This window comes from Candoia aspera, chromosome 14, assembly GCF_035149785.1.
Source record: "Candoia aspera isolate rCanAsp1 chromosome 14, rCanAsp1.hap2, whole genome shotgun sequence".
NCBI classification, from domain to species: Eukaryota; Metazoa; Chordata; class Lepidosauria; order Squamata; family Boidae; genus Candoia; species Candoia aspera.
This window is the reverse complement of record NC_086166.1, coordinates 16830760-16854506: the sequence shown is the minus strand read 5'-3', so window position 1 is coordinate 16854506 and position 23747 is coordinate 16830760.

Here is a 23747-nt window from a genome sequence, read left to right as displayed (position 1 = left end):
GCTGCAAACTTGAGTTATAAAAGGTGAATTCTGCCCTCCATGTGACAATGCCAGAAACCGAACCGGAGTACTAGAGGGCATTTGGATGTCAATACTGAACTCGCATGGGATTGCTAATACAACGGAGAGCTTGACATTCCCCTTCTGTGTACATTTGTGTGGAGGCAATGTTGGGCAAGGTGTTAAAATAGCGATTCTTCTCAATATCTCAGTTAGCTTTCTCTTCAGGCAGAGAGAGATTCATGAAAATCCATGCATTTCAAGATTCTCCTTTACAAGCAGAACATGAATCATCAGCTGTCTTTCAGATCTGGTCTTTCACTGGGCTGCAAACTTCCGTTGTAAAAGGTGAATTCTGCCCTCCATGTGACAATGCCAGAAACCGAACCGGAGTACTAGAGTGCATTTGGATGTCAATTCTGAACTCGCATGGGATTCCTAATACAACGCACAACTTGACTTTCCCCTTCTGTGTACGTTTGCCAGGAGCCATGTTGGGCAAGGTGTTAAAATAGCGATTCTTCTCAATATCTCAGTTAGCCTTCTCTTCAGGCAGAGAGAGATTCATGAAAGTCCATGCATTTCAAGATTCTCCTTTACAACCAGAACATGAATCATCAACTGTCTTTCAGATCTGGTCTTTCACTGGGCTGCAAACTTGAGTTATAAAAGATGAATTCTGCCCTCCATGTGACAATGCCAGAAACCGAACCGGAGTTCTAGAGTGCATTTGGATGTCAATTCTGAACTCGCATGGGATTGCTAATACAACGGAGAGCTTGACATTCCCCTTCTGTGTACATTTGTGTGGAGGCAATGTTGGGCAAGATGTTAAAATAGCGATTCTTCTCAATATCTCAGTTAGCCTTCTCTTCAGGAAGAGAGTGATTCATGAAAATCCATGCATTTCAAGGTTCTCCTTTACAAGCAGAACATGAATCATCAACTGTCTTTCAGATCTGGTCTTTCACTGGGCCGCAAACCTCAGTTGTAAAAGGTGAATTCTGCCCTCCATGTGACGATGCCAGAAACCGAACCGGAGTACTAGAGTGCATTTGGATGTCAATTCTGAACTCGCATGGGATTCCTAATACAACGCACAACTTGACTTTCCCCTTCTGTGTACGTTTGCCAGGAGCCATGTTGGGCAAGGTGTTAAAATAGCGATTCTTCTCAATATCTCAGTTAGCCTTCTCTTCAGGCAGAGAGAGATTCATGAAAGTCCATGCATTTCAAGATTCTCCTTTACAACCAGAACATGAATCATCAACTTTCTTTCAGATCTGGTCTTTCACTGGGCTGCAAACCTGAGTTATAAAAGATGAATTCTGCCCTCCATGTGACAATGCCAGAAACCGAACCGGAGTTCTAGAGTGCATTTGGATGTCAATTCTGAACTCGCATTGGATTGCTAATACAACGGAGAGCTTGACATTCCCCTTCTGTGTACATTTGTGTGGAGGCAATGTTGGGCAAGGTGTTAAAATAGCGATTCTTCTCAATATCTCAGTTAGCTTTCTCTTCAGGCAGAGAGAGATTCATGAAAATCCATGCATTTCAAGATTCTCCTTTACAAACAGAACATGAATCATCAACTGTCTTTCAGATCTGGTCTTTCACTGGGCTGCAAACTTCAGTTGTAAAAGGTGAATTCTGCTCTCCATGTGACAATGCCAGAAACCGAACCGGAGTACTAGAGTGCATTTGGATGTCAATTCTGAACTCGCATGGGATTCCTAATACAACGCACAACTTGACTTTCCCCTTTTGTGTACGTTTGCCAGGAGCCATGTTGGGCAAGGTGTTAAAATAGCGATTCTTCTCAATATCTCAGTTAGCCTTCTCTTCAGGCAGAGAGAGATTCATGAAAATCCATGCATTTCAAGATTCTCCTTTACAAGCAGAACATGAATCATCAGCTGTCTTTCAGATCTGGTCTTTCACTGGGCTGCAAACATCCGTTGTAAAAGGTGAATTCTGCCCTCCATGTGACAATGCCAGAAACCGAACCGGTGTACTAGAGTGCATTTGGATGTCAATTCTGAACTCGCATGGGATTGCTAATACAACGGAGAGCTTCACATTCCCCTTCTGTGTACATTTGTGTGGAGGCAATGTTGGGCAAGGTGTTAAAATAGCGATTCTTCTCAATATCTCAGTTAGCTTTCTCTTCAGGCAGAGAGAGATTCATGAAAATCCATGCATTTCAAGATTCTCCTTTACAAACAGAACATGAATCATCAACTGTCTTTCAGATCTGGTCTTTCACTGGGCTGCAAACTTGAGTTATAAAAGATGAATTCTGCCCTCCATGTGACGATGCCAGAAACCGAACCGGAGTACTAGAGTGCATTTGGATGTCAATTCTGAACTCGCATGGGATTCCTAATACAACGCACAACTTGACTTTCCCCTTCTGTGTACGTTTGCCAGGAGCCTTGTTGGGCAAGGTGTTAAATTCGCGATTCTTCTCAATATCTCAGTTAGATTTCTCTTCAGGCAGAGAGAGATTCATGAAAATCCATGCATTTCAAGATTCTCCTTTACAAGCAGAACATGAATCATCAGCTGTCTTTCAGATCTGGTCTTTCACTGGGCCGCAAACCTCAGTTGTAAAAGGTGAATTCTGCCCTCCATGTGACGATGCCAGAAACCGAACCGGAGTACAAGAGTGCATTTGGATGTCAATTCTGAACTCGCATGGGATTCCTAATACAACGCACAACTTGACTTTCCCCTTCTGTGTACGTTTGCCAGGAGCCATGTTGGGCAAGGTGTTAAAATAGCGATTCTTCTCAATATCTCAGTTAGCCTTCTCTTCAGGCAGAGAGAGATTCATGAAAGTCCATGCATTTCAAGATTCTCCTTTACAACCAGAACATGAATCATCAACTGTCTTTCAGATCTGGTCTTTCACTGGGCTGCAAACTTGAGTTATAAAAGATGAATTCTGCCCTCCATGTGACGATGCCAGAAACCGAACCGGAGTACTAGAGTGCATTTGGATGTCAATTCTGAACTCGCATGGGATTCCTAATACAACGCACAACTTGACTTTCCCCTTCTGTGTACGTTTGCCAGGAGCCTTGTTGGGCAAGGTGTTAAATTCGCGATTCTTCTCAATATCTCAGTTAGATTTCTCTTCAGGCAGAGAGAGATTCATGAAAATCCATGCATTTCAAGATTCTCCTTTACAAACAGAACATGAATCATCAACTGTCTTTCAGATCTGGTCTTTCACTGGGCTGCAAAATTCAGTTGTAAAAGGTGAATTCTGCCCTCCATGTGACAATGCCAGAAACCGAACCGGAGTACTAGAGTGCATTTGGATGTCAATTCTGAACTCGCATGGGATTCCTAATACAACGCACAACTTGACTTTCCCCTTTTGTGTACGTTTGCCAGGAGCCATGTTGGGCAAGGTGTTAAAATAGCGATTCTTCTCAATATCTCAGTTAGCCTTCTCTTCAGGCAGAGAGAGATTCATGAAAATCCATGCATTTCAAGATTCTCCTTTACAAGCAGAACATGAATCATCAGCTGTCTTTCAGATCTGGTCTTTCACTGGGCTGCAAACTTCCGTTGTAAAAGGTGAATTCTGCCCTCCATGTGACAATGCCAGAAACCGAACCGGAGTACTAGAGTGCATTTGGATGTCAATTCTGAACTCGCATGGGATTGCTAATACAACGGAGAGCTTGACATTCCCCTTCTGTGTACATTTGTGTGGAGGCAATGTTGGGCAAGGTGTTAAAATAGCGATTCTTCTCAATATCTCAGTTAGCTTTCTCTTCAGGCAGAGAGAGATTCATGAAAATCCATGCATTTCAAGATTCTCCTTTACAAGCAGAACATGAATCATCAGCTGTCTTTCAGATCTGGTCTTTCACTGGGCTGCAAACTTCCGTTGTAAAAGGTGAATTCTGCCCTCCATGTGACAATGCCAGAAACCGAACCGGAGTATTAGATTGCATTTGGATGTCAATTCTGAACTCGCATGGGATTGCTAATACAACGCACAGCTTGACTTTCCCCTTCTGTGTACGTTTGTGTGGAGGCCATGGTGGGCAATAAGTTAAAATCGCGATTCTTCTCAATATCTCAGTTAGCCTTCTCTTCAGGAAGAGAGTGATTCATGAAAATCCATGCATTTCAAGGTTCTCCTTTACAAGCAGAACATGAATCATCAGCTGTCTTTCAGACCTGGTCTTTCACTGGGCTGCAAACTTCAGTTGTAAAAGGTGAATTCTGCCCTCCATGTGACAATGCCAGAAACCGAACCGGTGTACTAGAGTGCATTTGGATGTCAATTCTGAACTCGCATGGGATTGCTAATACAACGGAGAGCTTCACATTCCCCTTCTGTGTACATTTGTGTGGAGGCAATGTTGGGCAAGGTGTTAAAATAGCGATTCTTCTCAATATCTCAGTTAGCCTTCTCTTCAGGAAGAGAGTGATTCATGAAAATCCATGCATTTCAAGGTTCTCCTTTACAAGCAGAACATGAATCATCAACTGTCTTTCAGATCTGGTCTTTCACTGGGCCGCAAAACTCAGTTGTAAAAGGTGAATTCTGCCCTCCATGTGACGATGCCAGAAACCGAACCGGAGTACTAGAGTGCATTTGGATGTCAATTCTGAACTCGCATGGGATTCCTAATACAACGCACAACTTGACTTTCCCCTTCTGTGTACGTTTGCCAGGAGCCATGTTGGGCAAGGTGTTAAAATAGCGATTCTTCTCAATATCTCAGTTAGCCTTCTCTTCAGGCAGAGAGAGATTCATGAAAGTCCATGCATTTCAAGATTCTCCTTTACAACCAGAACATGAATCATCAACTGTCTTTCAGATCTGGTCTTTCACTGGGCTGCAAACTTGAGTTATAAAAGATGAATTCTGCCCTCCATGTGACAATGCCAGAAACCGAACCGGAGTTCTAGAGTGCATTTGGATGTCAATTCTGAACTCGCATGGGATTGCTAATACAACGGAGAGCTTGACATTCCCCTTCTGTGTACATTTGTGTGGAGGCAATGTTGGGCAAGATGTTAAAATAGCGATTCTTCTCAATATCTCAGTTAGCCTTCTCTTCAGGAAGAGAGTGATTCATGAAAATCCATGCATTTCAAGGTTCTCCTTTACAAGCAGAACATGAATCATCAACTGTCTTTCAGATCTGGTCTTTCACTGGGCCGCAAACCTCAGTTGTAAAAGGTGAATTCTGCCCTCCATGTGACGATGCCAGAAACCGAACCGGAGTACTAGAGTGCATTTGGATGTCAATTCTGAACTCGCATGGGATTCCTAATACAACGCACAACTTGACTTTACCCTTCTGTGTACGTTTGCCAGGAGCCATGTTGGGCAAGGTGTTAAAATAGCGATTCTTCTCAATATCTCAGTTAGCCTTCTCTACAGGCAGAGAGAGATTCATGAAAGTCCATGCATTTCAAGATTCTCCTTTACAACCAGAACATGAATCATCAACTGTCTTTCAGATCTGGTCTTTCACTGGGCTGCAAACCTGAGTTATAAAATATGAATTCTGCCCTCCATGTGACAATGCCAGAAACCGAACCGGAGTTCTAGAGTGCATTTGGATGTCAATTCTGAACTCGCATTGGATTGCTAATACAACGGAGAGCTTGACATTCCCCTTCTGTGTACATTTGTGTGGAGGCAATGTTGGGCAAGGTGTTAAAATAGCGATTCTTCTCAATATCTCAGTTAGCTTTCTCTTCAGGCAGAGAGAGATTCATGAAAATCCATGCATTTCAAGATTCTCCTTTACAAACAGAACATGAATCATCAACTGTCTTTCAGATCTGGTCTTTCACTGGGCTGCAAACTTCAGTTGTAAAAGGTGAATTCTGCCCTCCATGTGACAATGCCAGAAACCGAACCGGAGTACTAGAGTGCATTTGGATGTCAATTCTGAACTCGCATGGGATTCCTAATACAACGCACAACTTGACTTTCCCCTTTTGTGTACGTTTGCCAGGAGCCATGTTGGGCAAGGTGTTAAAATAGCGATTCTTCTCAATATCTCAGTTAGCCTTCTCTTCAGGCAGAGAGAGATTCATGAAAATCCATGCATTTCAAGATTCTCCTTTACAAGCAGAACATGAATCATCAGCTGTCTTTCAGATCTGGTCTTTCACTGGGCTGCAAACTTCCGTTGTAAAAGGTGAATTCTGCCCTCCATGTGACAATGCCAGAAACCGAACCGGTGTACTAGAGTGCATTTGGATGTCAATTCTGAACTCGCATGGGATTGCTAATAAAACGGAGAGCTTCACATTCCCCTTCTGTGTACATTTGTGTGGAGGCAATGTTGGGCAAGGTGTTAAAATAGCGATTCTTCTCAATATCTCAGTTAGCTTTCTCTTCAGGCAGAGAGAGATTCATGAAAATCCATGCATTTCAAGATTCTCCTTTACAAACAGAACATGAATCATCAACTGTCTTTCAGATCTGGTCTTTCACTGGGCTGCAAACTTGAGTTATAAAAGATGAATTCTGCCCTCCATGTGACGATGCCAGAAACCGAACCGGAGTACTAGAGTGCATTTGGATGTCAATTCTGAACTCACATGGGATTCCTAATACAACGCACAACTTGACTTTCCCCTTCTGTGTACGTTAGCCAGGAGCCTTGTTGGGCAAGGTGTTAAATTCGCGATTCTTCTCAATATCTCAGTTAGCTTTCTCTTCAGGCAGAGAGAGATTCATGAAAATCCATGCATTTCAAGATTCTCCTTTACAAACAGAACATGAATCATCAACTGTCTTTCAGATCTGGTCTTTCACTGGGCTGCAAACTTGAGTTATAAAAGATGAATTCTGCCCTCCATGTGACGATGCCAGAAACCGAACCGGAGTACTAGAGTGCATTTGGATGTCAATTCTGAACTCGCATGGGATTCCTAATACAACGCACAACTTGACTTTCCCCTTCTGTGTACGTTTGCCAGGAGCCTTGTTGGGCAAGGTGTTAAATTCGCGATTCTTCTCAATATCTCAGTTAGATTTCTCTTCAGGCAGAGAGAGATTCATGAAAATCCATGCATTTCAAGATTCTCCTTTAGAAACAGAACATGAATCATCAACTGTCTTTCAGATCTGGTCTTTCACTGGGCTGCAAACTTGAGTTATAAAAGGTGAATTCTGCCCTCCATGTGACAATGCCAGAAACCGAACCGGTGTACTAGAGTGCATTTGGATGTCAATTCTGAACTCGCATGGGATTGCTAATACAACGGAGAGCTTGACATTCCCCTTCTGTGTACATTTGTGTGGAGGCAATGTTGGGCAAGGTGTTAAAATCGCGATTCTTCTCAATATCTCAGTTAGCTTTCTCTTCAGGCAGAGAGAGATTCATGAAAATCCATGCATTTCAAGATTCTCCTTTACAAGCAGAACATGAATCATCAGCTGTCTTTCAGATCTGGTCTTTCACTGGGCTGCAAACTTCCGTTGTAAAAGGTGAATTCTGCCCTCCATGTGACAATGCCAGAAACCGAACCGGTGTACTAGAGTGCATTTGGATGTCAATTCTGAACTCGCATGGGATTGCTAATACAACAGAGAGCTTGACATTCCCCTTCTGTGTACATTTGTGTGGAGGCAATGTTGGGCAAGGTGTTAAAATAGCGATTCTTCTCAATATCTCAGTTAGCTTTCTCTTCAGGCAGAGAGAGATTCATGAAAATCCATGCATTTCAAGATTCTCCTTTACAACCAGAACATGAATCATCAACTGTCTTTCAGATCTGGTCTTTAACTGGGCTGCAAACTTCAGTTGTAAAAGGTGAATTCTGCCCTCCATGTGACAATGCCAGAAACCGAACCGGAGTACTAGAGTGCATTTGGATGTCAATTCTGAACTGGCATGGGATTCCTAATACAACGCACAACTTGACTTTCCCCTTCTGTGTACGTTTGCCAGGAGCCATGTTGGGCAAGGTGTTAAAATCGCGATTCTTCTCAATATCTCAGTTAGATTTCTCTTCAGGCAGAGAGAGATTCATGAAAATCCATGCTTTTCAAGATTCTCCTTTAGAAACAGAACATGAATCATCAACTGTCTTTCAGATCTGGTCTTTCACTGGGCTGCAAACTTGAGTTATAAAAGGTGAATTCTGCCCTCCATGTGACAATGCCAGAAACCGAACCGGAGTACTAGAGTGCATTTGGATGTCAATTCTGAACTCGCATGGGATTGCTAATACAACGGAGAGCTTGACATTCCCCTTCTGTGTACATTTGTGTGGAGGCAATGTTGGGCAAGGTGTTAAAATAGCGATTCTTCTCAATATCTCAGTTAGCTTTCTCTTCAGGCAGAGAGAGATTCATGAAAATCCATGCATTTCAAGATTCTCCATTACAAACAGAACATGAATCATCAACTGTCTTTCAGATCTGGTCTTTAACTGGGCTGCAAACTTCAGTTGTAAAAGGTGAATTCTGCCCTCCATGTGACAATGCCAGAAACCGAACCGGAGTACTAGAGTGCATTTGGATGTCAATTCTGAACTCGCATGGGATTCCTAATACAACGCACAACTTGACTTTCCCCTTCTGTGTACGTTTGCCAGGAGCCATGTTGGGCAAGGTGTTAAAATAGCGATTCTTCTCAATATCTCAGTTAGCCTTCTCTTCAGGCAGAGAGAGATTCATGAAAGTCCATGCATTTCAAGATTCTCCTTTACAACCAGAACATGAATCATCAACTGTCTTTCAGATCTGGTCTTTCACTGGGCTGCAAACTTGAGTTATAAAAGATGAATTCTGCCCTCCATGTGACAATGCCAGAAACCGAACCGGAGTTCTAGAGTGCATTTGGATGTCAATTCTGAACTCGCATTGGATTGCTCATACAACGGAGAGCTTGACATTCCCCTTCTGTGTACATTTGTGTGGAGGCAATGTTGGGCAAGGTGTTAAAATAGCGATTCTTCTCAATATCTCAGTTAGCTTTCTCTTCAGGCAGAGAGAGATTCATGAAAATCCATGCATTTCAAGATTCTCCTTTACAAACAGAACATGAATCATCAACTGTCTTTCAGATCTGGTCTTTCACTGGGCTGCAAACTTCAGTTGTAAAAGGTGAATTCTGCCCTCCATGTGACAATGCCAGAAACCGAACCGGAGTACTAGAGTGCATTTGGATGTCAATTCTGAACTCGCATGGGATTCCTAATACAACGCACAACTTGACTTTCCCCTTTTGTGTACGTTTGCCAGGAGCCATGTTGGGCAAGATGTTAAAATAGCGATTCTTCTCAATATCTCAGTTAGCCTTCTCTTCAGGCAGAGAGAGATTCATGAAAATCCATGCATTTCAAGATTCTCCTTTACAACCAGAACATGAATCATCAACTGTCTTTCAGATCTGGTCTTTCACTGGGCTGCAAACTTGAGTTATAAAAGATGAATTCTGCCCTCCATGTGACAATGCCAGAAACCGAACCGGAGTTCTAGAGTGCATTTGGATGTCAATTCTGAACTCAATGGGATTGCTAATAAAACGGAGAGCTTGACATTCCCCTTCTGTGTACATTTGTGTGGAGGCAATGTTGGGCAAGGTGTTAAAATAGCGATTCTTCTCAATATCTCAGTTAGCCTTCTCTTCAGGAAGAGAGTGATTCATGAAAATCCATGCATTTCAAGGTTCTCCTTTACAAGCAGAACATGAATCATCAACTGTCTTTCAGATCTGGTCTTTCACTGGGCCGCAAACCTCAGTTGTAAAAGGTGAATTCTGCCCTCCATGTGACGATGCCAGAAACCGAACCGGAGTACTAGAGTGCATTTGGATGTCAATTCTGAACTCGCATGGGATTCCTAATACAACGCACAACTTGACTTTACCCTTCTGTGTACGTTTGCCAGGAGCCATGTTGGGGAAGGTGTTAAAATAGCGATTCTTCTCAATATCTCAGTTAGCCTTCTCTTCAGGCAGAGAGAGATTCATGAAAGTCCATGCATTTCAAGATTCTCCTTTACAACCAGAACATGAATCATCAACTGTCTTTCAGATCTGGTCTTTCACTGGGCTGCAAACTTGAGTTATAAAAGATGAATTCTGCCCTCCATGTGACAATGCCAGAAACCGAACCGGAGTACTAGAGTGCATTTGGATGTCAATTCTGAACTCGCATGGGATTGCTAATACAACGCACAGCTTGACTTTCCCCTTCTGTGTACGTTTGTGTGGAGGCCATGGTGGGCAATATGTTAAAATCGCGATTCTTCTCAATATCTCAGTTAGCTTTCTCTTCAGGCAGAGAGAGATTCATGAAAATCCATGCATTTCAAGATTCTCCTTTAGAAACAGAACATGAATCATCAACTGTCTTTCAGATCTGGTCTTTCACTGGGCTGCAAACTTGAGTTATAAAAGGTGAATTCTGCCCTCCATGTGACAATGCCAGAAACCGAACCGGAGTACTAGAGTGCATTTGGATGTCAATTCTGAACTCGCATGGGATTGCTAATACAACGGAGAGCTTGACATTCCCCTTCTGTGTACATTTGTGTGGAGGCAATGTTGGGCAAGGTGTTAAAATAGCGATTCTTCTCAATATCTCAGTTAGCTTTCTCTTCAGGCAGAGAGAGATTCATGAAAATCCATGCATTTCAAGATTCTCCATTACAAACAGAACATGAATCATCAACTGTCTTTCAGATCTGGTCTTTAACTGGGCTGCAAACTTCAGTTGTAAAAGGTGAATTCTGCCCTCCATGTGACAATGCCAGAAACCGAACCGGAGTACTAGAGTGCATTTGGATGTCAATTCTGAACTCGCATGGGATTCCTAATACAACGCACAACTTGACTTTCCCCTTCTGTGTACGTTTGCCAGGAGCCATGTTGGGCAAGGTGTTAAAATAGCGATTCTTCTCAATATCTCAGTTAGCCTTCTCTTCAGGCAGAGAGAGATTCATGAAAGTCCATGCATTTCAAGATTCTCCTTTACAACCAGAACATGAATCATCAACTGTCTTTCAGATCTGGTCTTTCACTGGGCTGCAAACTTGAGTTATAAAAGATGAATTCTGCCCTCCATGTGACAATGCCAGAAACCGAACCGGAGTTCTAGAGTGCATTTGGATGTCAATTCTGAACTCGCATTGGATTGCTAATACAACGGAGAGCTTGACATTCCCCTTCTGTGTACATTTGTGTGGAGGCAATGTTGGGCAAGGTGTTAAAATAGCGATTCTTCTCAATATCTCAGTTAGCTTTCTCTTCAGGCAGAGAGAGATTCATGAAAATCCATGCATTTCAAGATTCTCCTTTACAAACAGAACATGAATCATCAACTGTCTTTCAGATCTGGTCTTTCACTGGGCTGCAAACTTCAGTTGTAAAAGGTGAATTCTGCCCTCCATGTGACAATGCCAGAAACCGAACCGGAGTACTAGAGTGCATTTGGATGTCAATTCTGAACTCGCATGGGATTCCTAATACAACGCACAACTTGACTTTCCCCTTTTGTGTACGTTTGCCAGGAGCCATGTTGGGCAAGATGTTAAAATAGCGATTCTTCTCAATATCTCAGTTAGCCTTCTCTTCAGGCAGAGAGAGATTCATGAAAATCCATGCATTTCAAGATTCTCCTTTACAACCAGAACATGAATCATCAACTGTCTTTCAGATCTGGTCTTTCACTGGGCTGCAAACTTGAGTTATAAAAGATGAATTCTGCCCTCCATGTGACAATGCCAGAAACCGAACCGGAGTTCTAGAGTGCATTTGGATGTCAATTCTGAACTCGCATGGGATTGCTAATAAAACGGAGAGCTTGACATTCCCCTTCTGTGTACATTTGTGTGGAGGCAATGTTGGGCAAGGTGTTAAAATAGCGATTCTTCTCAATATCTCAGTTAGCCTTCTCTTCAGGAAGAGAGTGATTCATGAAAATCCATGCATTTCAAGGTTCTCCTTTACAAGCAGAACATGAATCATCAACTGTTTCAGATCTGGTCTTTCACTGGGCCGCAAACCTCAGTTGTAAAAGGTGAATTCTGCCCTCCATGTGACGATGCCAGAAACCGAACCGGAGTACTAGAGTGCATTTGGATGTCAATTCTGAACTCGCATGGGATTCCTAATACAACGCACAACTTGACTTTCCCCTTCTGTGTACGTTTGCCAGGAGCCATGTTGGGCAAGGTGTTAAAATAGCGATTCTTCTCAATATCTCAGTTAGCCTTCTCTTCAGGCAGAGAGAGATTCATGAAAGTCCATGCATTTCAAGATTCTCCTTTACAACCAGAACATGAATCATCAACTGTCTTTCAGATCTGGTCTTTCACTGGGCTGCAAACTTGAGTTATAAAAGATGAATTCTGCCCTCCATGTGACAATGCCAGAAACCGAACCGGAGTTCTAGAGTGCATTTGGATGTCAATTCTGAACTCGCATTGGATTGCTAATACAACGGAGAGCTTGACATTCCCCTTCTGTGTACATTTGTGTGGAGGCAATGTTGGGCAAGGTGTTAAAATAGCGATTCTTCTCAATATCTCAGTTAGCTTTCTCTTCAGGCAGAGAGAGATTCATGAAAATCCATGCATTTCAAGATTCTCCTTTACAAACAGAACATGAATCATCAACTGTCTTTCAGATCTGGTCTTTCACTGGGCTGCAAACTTCAGTTGTAAAAGGTGAATTCTGCCCTCCATGTGACAATGCCAGAAACCGAACCGGAGTACTAGAGTGCATTTGGATGTCAATTCTGAACTCGCATGGGATTCCTAATACAACGCACAACTTGACTTTCCCCTTTTGTGTACGTTTGCCAGGAGCCATGTTGGGCAAGGTGTTAAAATAGCGATTCTTCTCAATATCTCAGTTAGCCTTCTCTTCAGGCAGAGAGAGATTCATGAAAATCCATGCATTTCAAGATTCTCCTTTACATCCAGAACATGAATCATCAACTGTCTTTCAGATCTGGTCTTTCACTGGGCTGCAAACTTGAGTTATAAAAGATGAATTCTGCCCTCCATGTGACAATGCCAGAAACCGAACCGGAGTTCTAGAGTGCATTTGGATGTCAATTCTGAACTCGCATGGGATTGCTAATAAAACGGAGAGCTTGACATTCCCCTTCTGTGTACATTTGTGTGGAGGCAATATTGGGCAAGGTGTTAAAATAGCGATTCTTCTCAATATCTCAGTTAGCCTTCTCTTCAGGAAGAGAGTGATTCATGAAAATCCATGCATTTCAAGGTTCTCCTTTACAAGCAGAACATGAATCATCAACTGTCTTTCAGATCTGGTCTTTCACTGGGCCGCAAACCTCAGTTGTAAAAGGTGAATTCTGCCCTCCATGTGACGATGCCAGAAACCGAACCGGAGTACTAGAGTGCATTTGGATGTCAATTCTGAACTCGCATGGGATTCCTAATACAACGCACAACTTGACTTTCCCCTTCTGTGTACGTTTGCCAGGAGCCATGTTGGGCAAGGTGTTAAAATAGCGATTCTTCTCAATATCTCAGTTAGCCTTCTCTTCAGGCAGAGAGAGATTCATGAAAGTCCATGCATTTCAAGATTCTCCATTACAAACAGAACATGAATCATCAACTGTCTTTCAGATCTGGTCTTTAACTGGGCTGCAAACTTCAGTTGTAAAAGGTGAATTCTGCCCTCCATGTGACAATGCCAGAAACCGAACCGGAGTACTAGAGTGCATTTGGATGTCAATTCTGAACTCGCATGGGATTCCTAATACAACGCACAACTTGACTTTCCCCTTCTGTGTACGTTTGCCAGGAGCCATGTTGGGCAAGGTGTTAAAATAGCGATTCTTCTCAATATCTCAGTTAGCCTTCTCTTCAGGCAGAGAGAGATTCATGAAAGTCCATGCATTTCAAGATTCTCCTTTACAACCAGAACATGAATCATCAACTGTCTTTCAGATCTGGTCTTTCACTGGGCTGCAAACTTGAGTTATAAAAGATGAATTCTGCCCTCCATGTGACAATGCCAGAAACCGAACCGGAGTTCTAGAGTGCATTTGGATGTCAATTCTGAACTCGCATTGGATTGCTAATACAACGGAGAGCTTGACATTCCCCTTCTGTGTACATTTGTGTGGAGGCAATGTTGGGCAAGGTGTTAAAATAGCGATTCTTCTCAATATCTCAGTTAGCTTTCTCTTCAGGCAGAGAGAGATTCATGAAAATCCATGCATTTCAAGATTCTCCTTTACAAACAGAACATGAATCATCAACTGTCTTTCAGATCTGGTCTTTCACTGGGCTGCAAACTTCAGTTGTAAAAGGTGAATTCTGCCCTCCATGTGACAATGCCAGAAACCGAACCGGAGTACTAGAGTGCATTTGGATGTCAATTCTGAACTCGCATGGGATTCCTAATACAACGCACAACTTGACTTTCCCCTTTTGTGTACGTTTGCCAGGAGCCATGTTGGGCAAGATGTTAAAATAGCGATTCTTCTCAATATCTCAGTTAGCCTTCTCTTCAGGCAGAGAGAGATTCATGAAAATCCATGCATTTCAAGATTCTCCTTTACAACCAGAACATGAATCATCAACTGTCTTTCAGATCTGGTCTTTCACTGGGCTGCAAACTTGAGTTATAAAAGATGAATTCTGCCCTCCATGTGACAATGCCAGAAACCGAACCGGAGTTCTAGAGTGCATTTGGATGTCAATTCTGAACTCGCATGGGATTGCTAATAAAACGGAGAGCTTGACATTCCCCTTCTGTGTACATTTGTGTGGAGGCAATGTTGGGCAAGGTGTTAAAATAGCGATTCTTCTCAATATCTCAGTTAGCCTTCTCTTCAGGAAGAGAGTGATTCATGAAAATCCATGCATTTCAAGGTTCTCCTTTACAAGCAGAACATGAATCATCAACTGTCTTTCAGATCTGGTCTTTCACTGGGCCGCAAACCTCAGTTGTAAAAGGTGAATTCTGCCCTCCATGTGACGATGCCAGAAACCGAACCGGAGTACTAGAGTGCATTTGGATGTCAATTCTGAACTCGCATGGGATTCCTAATACAACGCACAACTTGACTTTCCCCTTCTGTGTACGTTTGCCAGGAGCCATGTTGGGCAAGGTGTTAAAATAGCGATTCTTCTCAATATCTCAGTTAGCCTTCTCTTCAGGCAGAGAGAGATTCATGAAAGTCCATGCATTTCAAGATTCTCCTTTACAACCAGAACATGAATCATCAACTGTCTTTCAGATCTGGTCTTTCACTGGGCTGCAAACTTGAGTTATAAAAGATGAATTCTGCCCTCCATGTGACAATGCCAGAAACCGAACCGGAGTTCTAGAGTGCATTTGGATGTCAATTCTGAACTCGCATTGGATTGCTAATACAACGGAGAGCTTGACATTCCCCTTCTGTGTACATTTGTGTGGAGGCAATGTTGGGCAAGGTGTTAAAATAGCGATTCTTCTCAATATCTCAGTTAGCTTTCTCTTCAGGCAGAGAGAGATTCATGAAAATCCATGCATTTCAAGATTCTCCTTTACAAACAGAACATGAATCATCAACTGTCTTTCAGATCTGGTCTTTCACTGGGCTGCAAACTTCAGTTGTAAAAGGTGAATTCTGCCCTCCATGTGACAATGCCAGAAACCGAACCGGAGTACTAGAGTGCATTTGGATGTCAATTCTGAACTCGCATGGGATTCCTAATACAACGCACAACTTGACTTTCCCCTTTTGTGTACGTTTGCCAGGAGCCATGTTGGGCAAGGTGTTAAAATAGCGATTCTTCTCAATATCTCAGTTAGCCTTCTCTTCAGGCAGAGAGAGATTCATGAAAATCCATGCATTTCAAGATTCTCCTTTACATCCAGAACATGAATCATCAACTGTCTTTCAGATCTGGTCTTTCACTGGGCTGCAAACTTGAGTTATAAAAGATGAATTCTGCCCTCCATGTGACAATGCCAGAAACCGAACCGGAGTTCTAGAGTGCATTTGGATGTCAATTCTGAACTCGCATGGGATTGCTAATAAAACGGAGAGCTTGACATTCCCCTTCTGTGTACATTTGTGTGGAGGCAATATTGGGCAAGGTGTTAAAATAGCGATTCTTCTCAATATCTCAGTTAGCCTTCTCTTCAGGAAGAGAGTGATTCATGAAAATCCATGCATTTCAAGGTTCTCCTTTACAAGCAGAACATGAATCATCAACTGTCTTTCAGATCTGGTCTTTCACTGGGCCGCAAACCTCAGTTGTAAAAGGTGAATTCTGCCCTCCATGTGACGATGCCAGAAACCGAACCGGAGTACTAGAGTGCATTTGGATGTCAATTCTGAACTCGCATGGGATTCCTAATACAACGCACAACTTGACTTTCCCCTTCTGTGTACGTTTGCCAGGAGCCATGTTGGGCAAGGTGTTAAAATAGCGATTCTTCTCAATATCTCAGTTAGCCTTCTCTTCAGGCAGAGAGAGATTCATGAAAGTCCATGCATTTCAAGATTCTCCTTTACAACCAGAACATGAATCATCAACTGTCTTTCAGATCTGGTCTTTCACTGGGCTGCAAACTTGAGTTATAAAAGATGAATTCTGCCCTCCATGTGACAATGCCAGAAACCGAACCGGAGTACTAGAGTGCATTTGGATGTCAATTCTGAACTCGCATGGGATTGCTAATACAACGCACAGCTTGACTTTCCCCTTCTGTGTACGTTTGTGTGGAGGCCATGGTGGGCAATATGTTAAAATCGCGATTCTTCTCAATATCTCAGTTAGCTTTGTCTTCAGGCAGAGAGAGATTCATGAAAATCCATGCATTTCAAGATTCTCCTTTACAAACAGAACATGAATCATCAACTGTCTTTCAGATCTGGTCTTTCACTGGGCTGCAAACTTGAGTTATAAAAGATGAATTCTGCCCTCCATGTGACGATGCCAGACACCGAACCGGAGTACTAGAGTGCATTTGGATGTCAATTCTGAACTCGCATGGGATTCCTAATACAACGCACAACTTGACTTTCCCCTTCTGTGTACGTTTGCCAGGAGCCTTGTTGGGCAAGGTGTTAAAATAGCGATTCTTCTCAATATCTCAGTTAGCTTTCTCTTCAGGCAGAGAGAGATTCATGAAAATCCATGCATTTCAAGATTCTCCTTTACAAGCAGAACATGAATCATCAGCTGTCTTTCAGATCTGGTCTTTCACTGGGCTGCAAACTTCCGTTGTAAAAGGTGAATTCTGCCCTCCATGTGACAATGCCAGAAACCGAACCGGTGTACTAGAGTGCATTTGGATGTCAATTCTGAACTCGCATGGGATTGCTAATACAACGGAGAGCTTGACATTCCCCTTCTGTGTACATTTGTGTGGAGGCAATGTTGGGCAAGGTGTTAAAATAGCGATTCTTCTCAATATCTCAGTTAGCTTTCTCTTCAGGCAGAGAGAGATTCATGAAAATCCATGCATTTCAAGATAATCCTTTACAAACAGAACATGAATCATCAACTGTCTTTCAGATCTGGTCTCTAACTGAGCTGCAAACTTCAGTTGTAAAAGGTGAATTCTGCCCTCCATGTGACAATGCCAGAAACCGAACCGGAGTACTAGAGTGCATTTGGATGTCAATTCTGAACTCGCATGGGATTCCTAATACAACGCACAACTTGACTTTCCCCTTCTGTGTACGTTTGCCAGGAGCCATGTTGGGCAAGGTGTTAAAATCGCGATTCTTCTCAATATCTCAGTTAGATTTCTCTTCAGGCAGAGAGAGATTCATGAAAATCCATGCATTTCAAGATTCTCCTTTAGAAACAGAACATGAATCATCAACTGTCTTTCAGATCTGGTCTTTCACTGGGCTGCAAACTTGAGTTATAAAAGGTGAATTCTGCCCTCCATGTGACAATGCCAGAAACCGAACCGGAGTACTAGAGTGCATTTGGATGTCAATTCTGAACTCGCATGGGATTGCTAATACAACGGAGAGCTTGACATTCCCCTTCTGTGTACATTTGTGTGGAGGCAATGTTGGGCAAGGTGTTAAAATAGCGATTCTTCTCAATATCTCAGTTAGCTTTCTCTTCAGGCAGAGAGAGATTCATGAAAATCCATGCATTTCAAGATTCTCCTTTACAAGCAGAACATGAATCATCAGCTGTCTTTCAGATCTGGTCTTTAACTGGGCTGCAAACTTCAGTTGTAAAAGGTGAATTCTGCCCTCCATGTGACAATGCCAGAAACCGAACCGGAGTACTAGAGTGCATTTGGATGTCAATTCTGAACTCGCATGGGATTCCTAATACAACGCACAACTTGACTTTCCCCTTCTGTGTACGTTTGCCAGGAGCCATGTTGGGCAAGGTGTTAAAATCGCGATTCTTCTCAATATCTCAGTTAGATTTCTATTCAGGCAGAGAGAGATTCATGAAAATCCATGCATTTCAAGATTCTCCTTTAGAAACAGAACATGAATTATCAACTGTCTTTCAGATCTGGTCTTTCACTGGGCTGCAAACTTCAGTTATAAAAGGTGAATTCTGCCCTCCATGTGACAATGCCAGAAACCGAACCGGAGTACTAGAGTGCATTTGGATGTCAATTCTGAACTCGCATGGGATTGCTAATACAACGGAGAGCTTGACATTCCCCTTCTGTGTACATTTGTGTGGAGGCAATGTTGGGCAAGGTGTTAAAATAGCGATTCTTCTCAATATCTCAGTTAGCTTTCTCTTCAGGCAGAGAGAGATTCATGAAAATCCATGCATTTCAAGATTCTCCTTTACAAGCAGAACATGAATCATCAGCTGTCTTTCAGATCTGGTCTTTCACTGGGCTGCAAACTTCAGTTGTAAAAGGTGAATTCTGCCCTCCATGTGACAATGCCAAAAACCGAACCGGTGTACTAGAGTGCATTTGGATGTCAATTCTGAACTCACATGGGATTGCTAATACAACGGAGAGCTTCACATTCCCCTTCTGTGTACATTTGTGTGGAGGCAATGTTGGGCAAGGTGTTAAAATAGCGATTCTTCTCAATATCTCAGTTAGCCTTCTCTTCAGGCAGAGAGAGATTCATGAAAATCCATGCATTTCAAGATTCTCCTTTACAACCAGAACATGAATCATCAACTGTCTTTCAGATCTGGTCTTTCACTGGGCTGCAAACTTGAGTTATAAAAGATGAATTCTGCCCTCCATGTGACAATGCCAGAAACCGAACCGGAGTTCTAGAGTGCATTTGGATGTCAATTCTGAACTCGCATGGGATTGCTAATAAAACGGAGAGCTTGACATTCCCCTTCTGTGTACATTTGTGTGGAGGCAATGTTGGGCAAGGTGTTAAAATAGCGATTCTTCTCAATATCTCAGTTAGCCTTCTCTTCAGGAAGAGAGTGATTCATGAAAATCCATGCATTTCAAGGTTCTCCTTTACAAGCAGAACATGAATCATCAACTGTCTTTCAGATCTGGTCTTTCACTGGGCCGCAAACCTCAGTTGTAAAAGGTGAATTCTGCCCTCCATGTGACGATGCCAGAAACCGAACCGGAGTACTAGAGTGCATTTGGATGTCAATTCTGAACTCGCATGGGATTGCTAATACAACGCACAGCTTGACTTTCCCCTTCTGTGTACGTTTGCCAGGAGCCATGTTGGGGAAGGTGTTAAAATAGCGATTCTTCTCAATATCTCAGTTAGCCTTCTCTTCAGGCAGAGAGAGATTCATGAAAGTCCATGCATTTCAAGATTCTCCTTTACAACCAGAACATGAATCATCAACTGTCTTTCAGATCTGGTCTTTCACTGGGCTGCAAACTTGAGTTATAAAAGATGAATTCTGCCCTCCATGTGACAATGCCAGAAACCGAACCGGAGTACTAGAGTGCATTTGGATGTCAATTCTGAACTCGCATGGGATTGCTAATACAACGCACAGCTTGACTTTCCCCTTCTGTGTACGTTTGTGTGGAGGCCATGGTGGGCAATATGTTAAAATCGCGATTCTTCTCAATATCTCAGTTAGCTTTCTCTTCAGGCAGAGAGAGATTCATGAAAATCCATGCATTTCAAGATTCTCCTTTACAAACAGAACATGAATCATCAACTGTCTTTCAGATCTGGTCTTTCACTGGGCTGCAAACTTGAGTTATAAAAGATGAATTCTGCCCTCCATGTGACGATGCCAGACACCGAACCGGAGTACTAGAGTGCATTTGGATGTCAATTCTGAACTCGCATGGGATTCCTAATACAACGCACAACTTGACTTTCCCCTTCTGTGTACGTTTGCCAGGAGCCTTGTTGGGCAAGGTGTTAAATTCGCGATTCTTCTCAATATCTCAGTTAGATTTCTCTTCAGGCAGAGAGAGATTCATGAAAATCCATGCATTTCAAGATTCTCCTTTACAAACAGAACATGAATCATCAACTGTCTTTCAGATCTGGTCTTTAACTGGGCTGCAAACTTCAGTTGTAAAAGGTGAATTCTGCCCTCCATGTGACAATGCCAGAAACCGAACCGGAGTACTAGAGTGCATTTGGATGTCAATTCTGAACTCGCATGGGATTCCTAATACAACGCACAACTTGACTTTCCCCTTCTGTGTACGTTTGCCAGGAGCCATGTTGGGCAAGGTGTTAAAATCGCGATTCTTCTCAATATCTCAGTTAGATTTCTCTTCAGGCAGAGAGAGATTCATGAAAATCCATGCATTTCAAGATTCTCCTTTAGAAACAGAACATGAATCATCAACTGTCTTTCAGATCTGGTCTTTCACTGGGCTGCAAACTTGAGTTATAAAAGGTGAATTCTGCCCTCCATGTGACAATGCCAGAAACCGAACCGGAGTACTAGAGTGCATTTGGATGTCAATTCTGAACTCGCATGGGATTGCTAATACAACGGAGAGCTTGACATTCCCCTTCTGTGTACATTTGTGTGGAGGCAATGTTGGGCAAGGTGTTAAAATAGCGATTCTTCCCAATATCTCAGTTAGCTTTCTCTTCAGGCAGAGAGAGATTCATGAAAGTCCATGCATTTCAAGATTCTCCATTACAAACAGAACATGAATCATCAACTGTCTTTCAGATCTGGTCTTTAACTGGGCTGCAAACTTCAGTTGTAAAAGGTGAATTCTGCCCTCCATGTGACGATGCCAGAAACCGAACCGGAGTACTAGAGTGCATTTGGATGTCAATTCTGAACTCGCATGGGATTCCTAATACAACGCACAACTTGACTTTCCCCTTCTGTGTACGTTTGCCAGGAGCCATGTTGGGCAAGGTGTTAAAATCGCGATTCTTCTCAATATCTCAGTTAGATTTCTCTTCAGGCAGAGAGAGATTCATGAAAATCCATGCATTTCAAGATTCTCCTTTAGAAACAGAACATGAATCATCAACTGTCTTTCAGATCTGGTCTTTCACTGGGCTGCAAACTTGAGTTATAAAAGGTGAATTCTGCCCTCCATGTGACAATGCCAGAAACCGAACCGGAGTACTAGAGTGCATTTGGATGTCAATTCTGAACTCGCATGGGATTGCTAATACAACGGAGAGCTTGACATTCCCCTTCTGTGTACATTTGTGTGGAGGCAATGTTGGGCAAGGTGTTAAAATAGCGATTCTTCTCAATATCTCAGTTAGCTTTCTCTTCACACAGAGAGAGATTCATGAAAATCCATGCATTTCAAGATTCTCCTTTACAAGCAGAACATGAATCATCAGCTGTCTTTCAGATCTGGTCTTTCACTGGGCTGCAAACTTCCGTTGTAAAAGGTGAATTCTGCCCTCCATGTGACAATGCCAAAAACCGAACCGGTGTACTAGAGTGCATTTGGATGTCAATTCTGAACTCACATGGGATTGCTAATACAACGGAGAGCTTCACATTCCCCTTCTGTGTACATTTGTGTGGAGGCAATGTTGGGCAAGGTGTTAAAATAGCGATTCTTCTCAATATCTCAGTTAGCTTTCTCTTCAGGCAGAGAGAGATTCATGAAAATCCATGCATTTCAAGATTCTCCTTTACAAGCAGAACATGAATCATCAGCTGTCTTTCAGATCTGGTCTTTCACTGGGCTGCAAACTTCCGTTGTAAAAGGTGAATTCTGCCCTCCATGTGACAATGCCAGAAACCGAACCGGTGTACTAGAGTGCATTTGGATGTCAATTCTGAACTCGCATGGGATTGCTAATACAACGGAGAGCTTGACATTCCCCTTCTGTGTACATTTGTGTGGAGGCAATGTTGGGCAAGGTGTTAAAATAGCGATTCTTCTCAATATCTCAGTTAGCTTTCTCTTCAGGCAGAGAGAGATTCATGAAAATCCATGCATTTCAAGATTCTCCTTTACAAACAGAACATGAATCATCAACTGTCTTTCAGATCTGGTCTTTAACTGGGCTGCAAACTTCAGTTGTAAAAGGTGAATTCTGCCCTCCATGTGACAATGCCAGAAACCGAACCGGAGTACTAGAGTGCATTTGGATGTCAATTCTGAACTCGCATGGGATTCCTAATACAACGCACAACTTGACTTTCCCCTTCTGTGTACGTTTGCCAGGAGCCATGTTGGGCAAGGTGTTAAAATCGCGATTCTTCTCAATATCTCAGTTAGATTTCTCTTCAGGCAGAGAGAGATTCATGAAAATCCATGCATTTCAAGATTCTCCTTTACAAGCAGAACATGAATCATCAGCTGTCTTTCAGATCTGGTCTTTCACTGGGCTGCAAACTTCCGTTGTAAAAGGTGAATTCTGCCCTCCATGTGACAATGCCAAAAACCGAACCGGTGTACTAGAGTGCATTTGGATGTCAATTCTGAACTCACATGGGATTGCTAATACAACGGAGAGCTTCACATTCCCCTTCTGTGTACATTTGTGTGGAGGCAATGTTGGGCAAGGTGTTAAAATAGCGATTCTTCTCAATATCTCAGTTAGCTTTCTCTTCAGGCAGAGAGAGATTCATGAAAATCCATGCATTTCAAGATTCTCCTTTACAAACAGAACATGAATCATCAACTGTCTTTCAGATCTGGTCTTTCACTGGGCTGCAAACTTGAGTTATAAAAGATGAATTCTGCCCTCCATGTGACAATGCCAGAAACCGAACCGGAGTACTAGAGTGCATTTGGATGTCAATTCTGAACTCGCATGGGATTCCTAATACAACGCACAACTTGACTTTCCCCTTCTGTGTACGTTTGCCAGGAGCCATGTTGGGCAAGGTGTTAAAATAGCGATTCTTCTCAATATCTCAGTTAGCCTTCTCTTCAGGCAGAGAGAGATTCATGAAAGTCCATGCATTTCAAGATTCTCATTTACAACCAGAACATGAATCATCAACTGTCTTTCAGATCTGGTCTTTCACTGGGCTGCAAACTTGAGTTATAAAAGATGAATTCTGCCCTCCATGTGACAATGCCAGAAACCGAACCGGAGTTCTAGAGTGCATTTGGATGTCAATTCTGAACTCGCATGGGATTGCTAATACAACGGAGAGCTTGACATTCCCCTTCTGTGTACATTTGTGTGGAGGCAATGTTGGGCAAGATGTTAAAATAGCGATTCTTCTCAATATCTCAGTTAGCCTTCTCTTCAGGAAGAGAGTGATTCATGAAAATCCATGCATTTCAAGATTCTCCTTTACAAACAGAACATGAATCATCAACTGTCTTTCAGATCTGGTCTTTCACTGGGCTGCAAACTTCAGTTGTAAAAGGTGAATTCTGCCCTCCATGTGACAATGCCAGAAACCG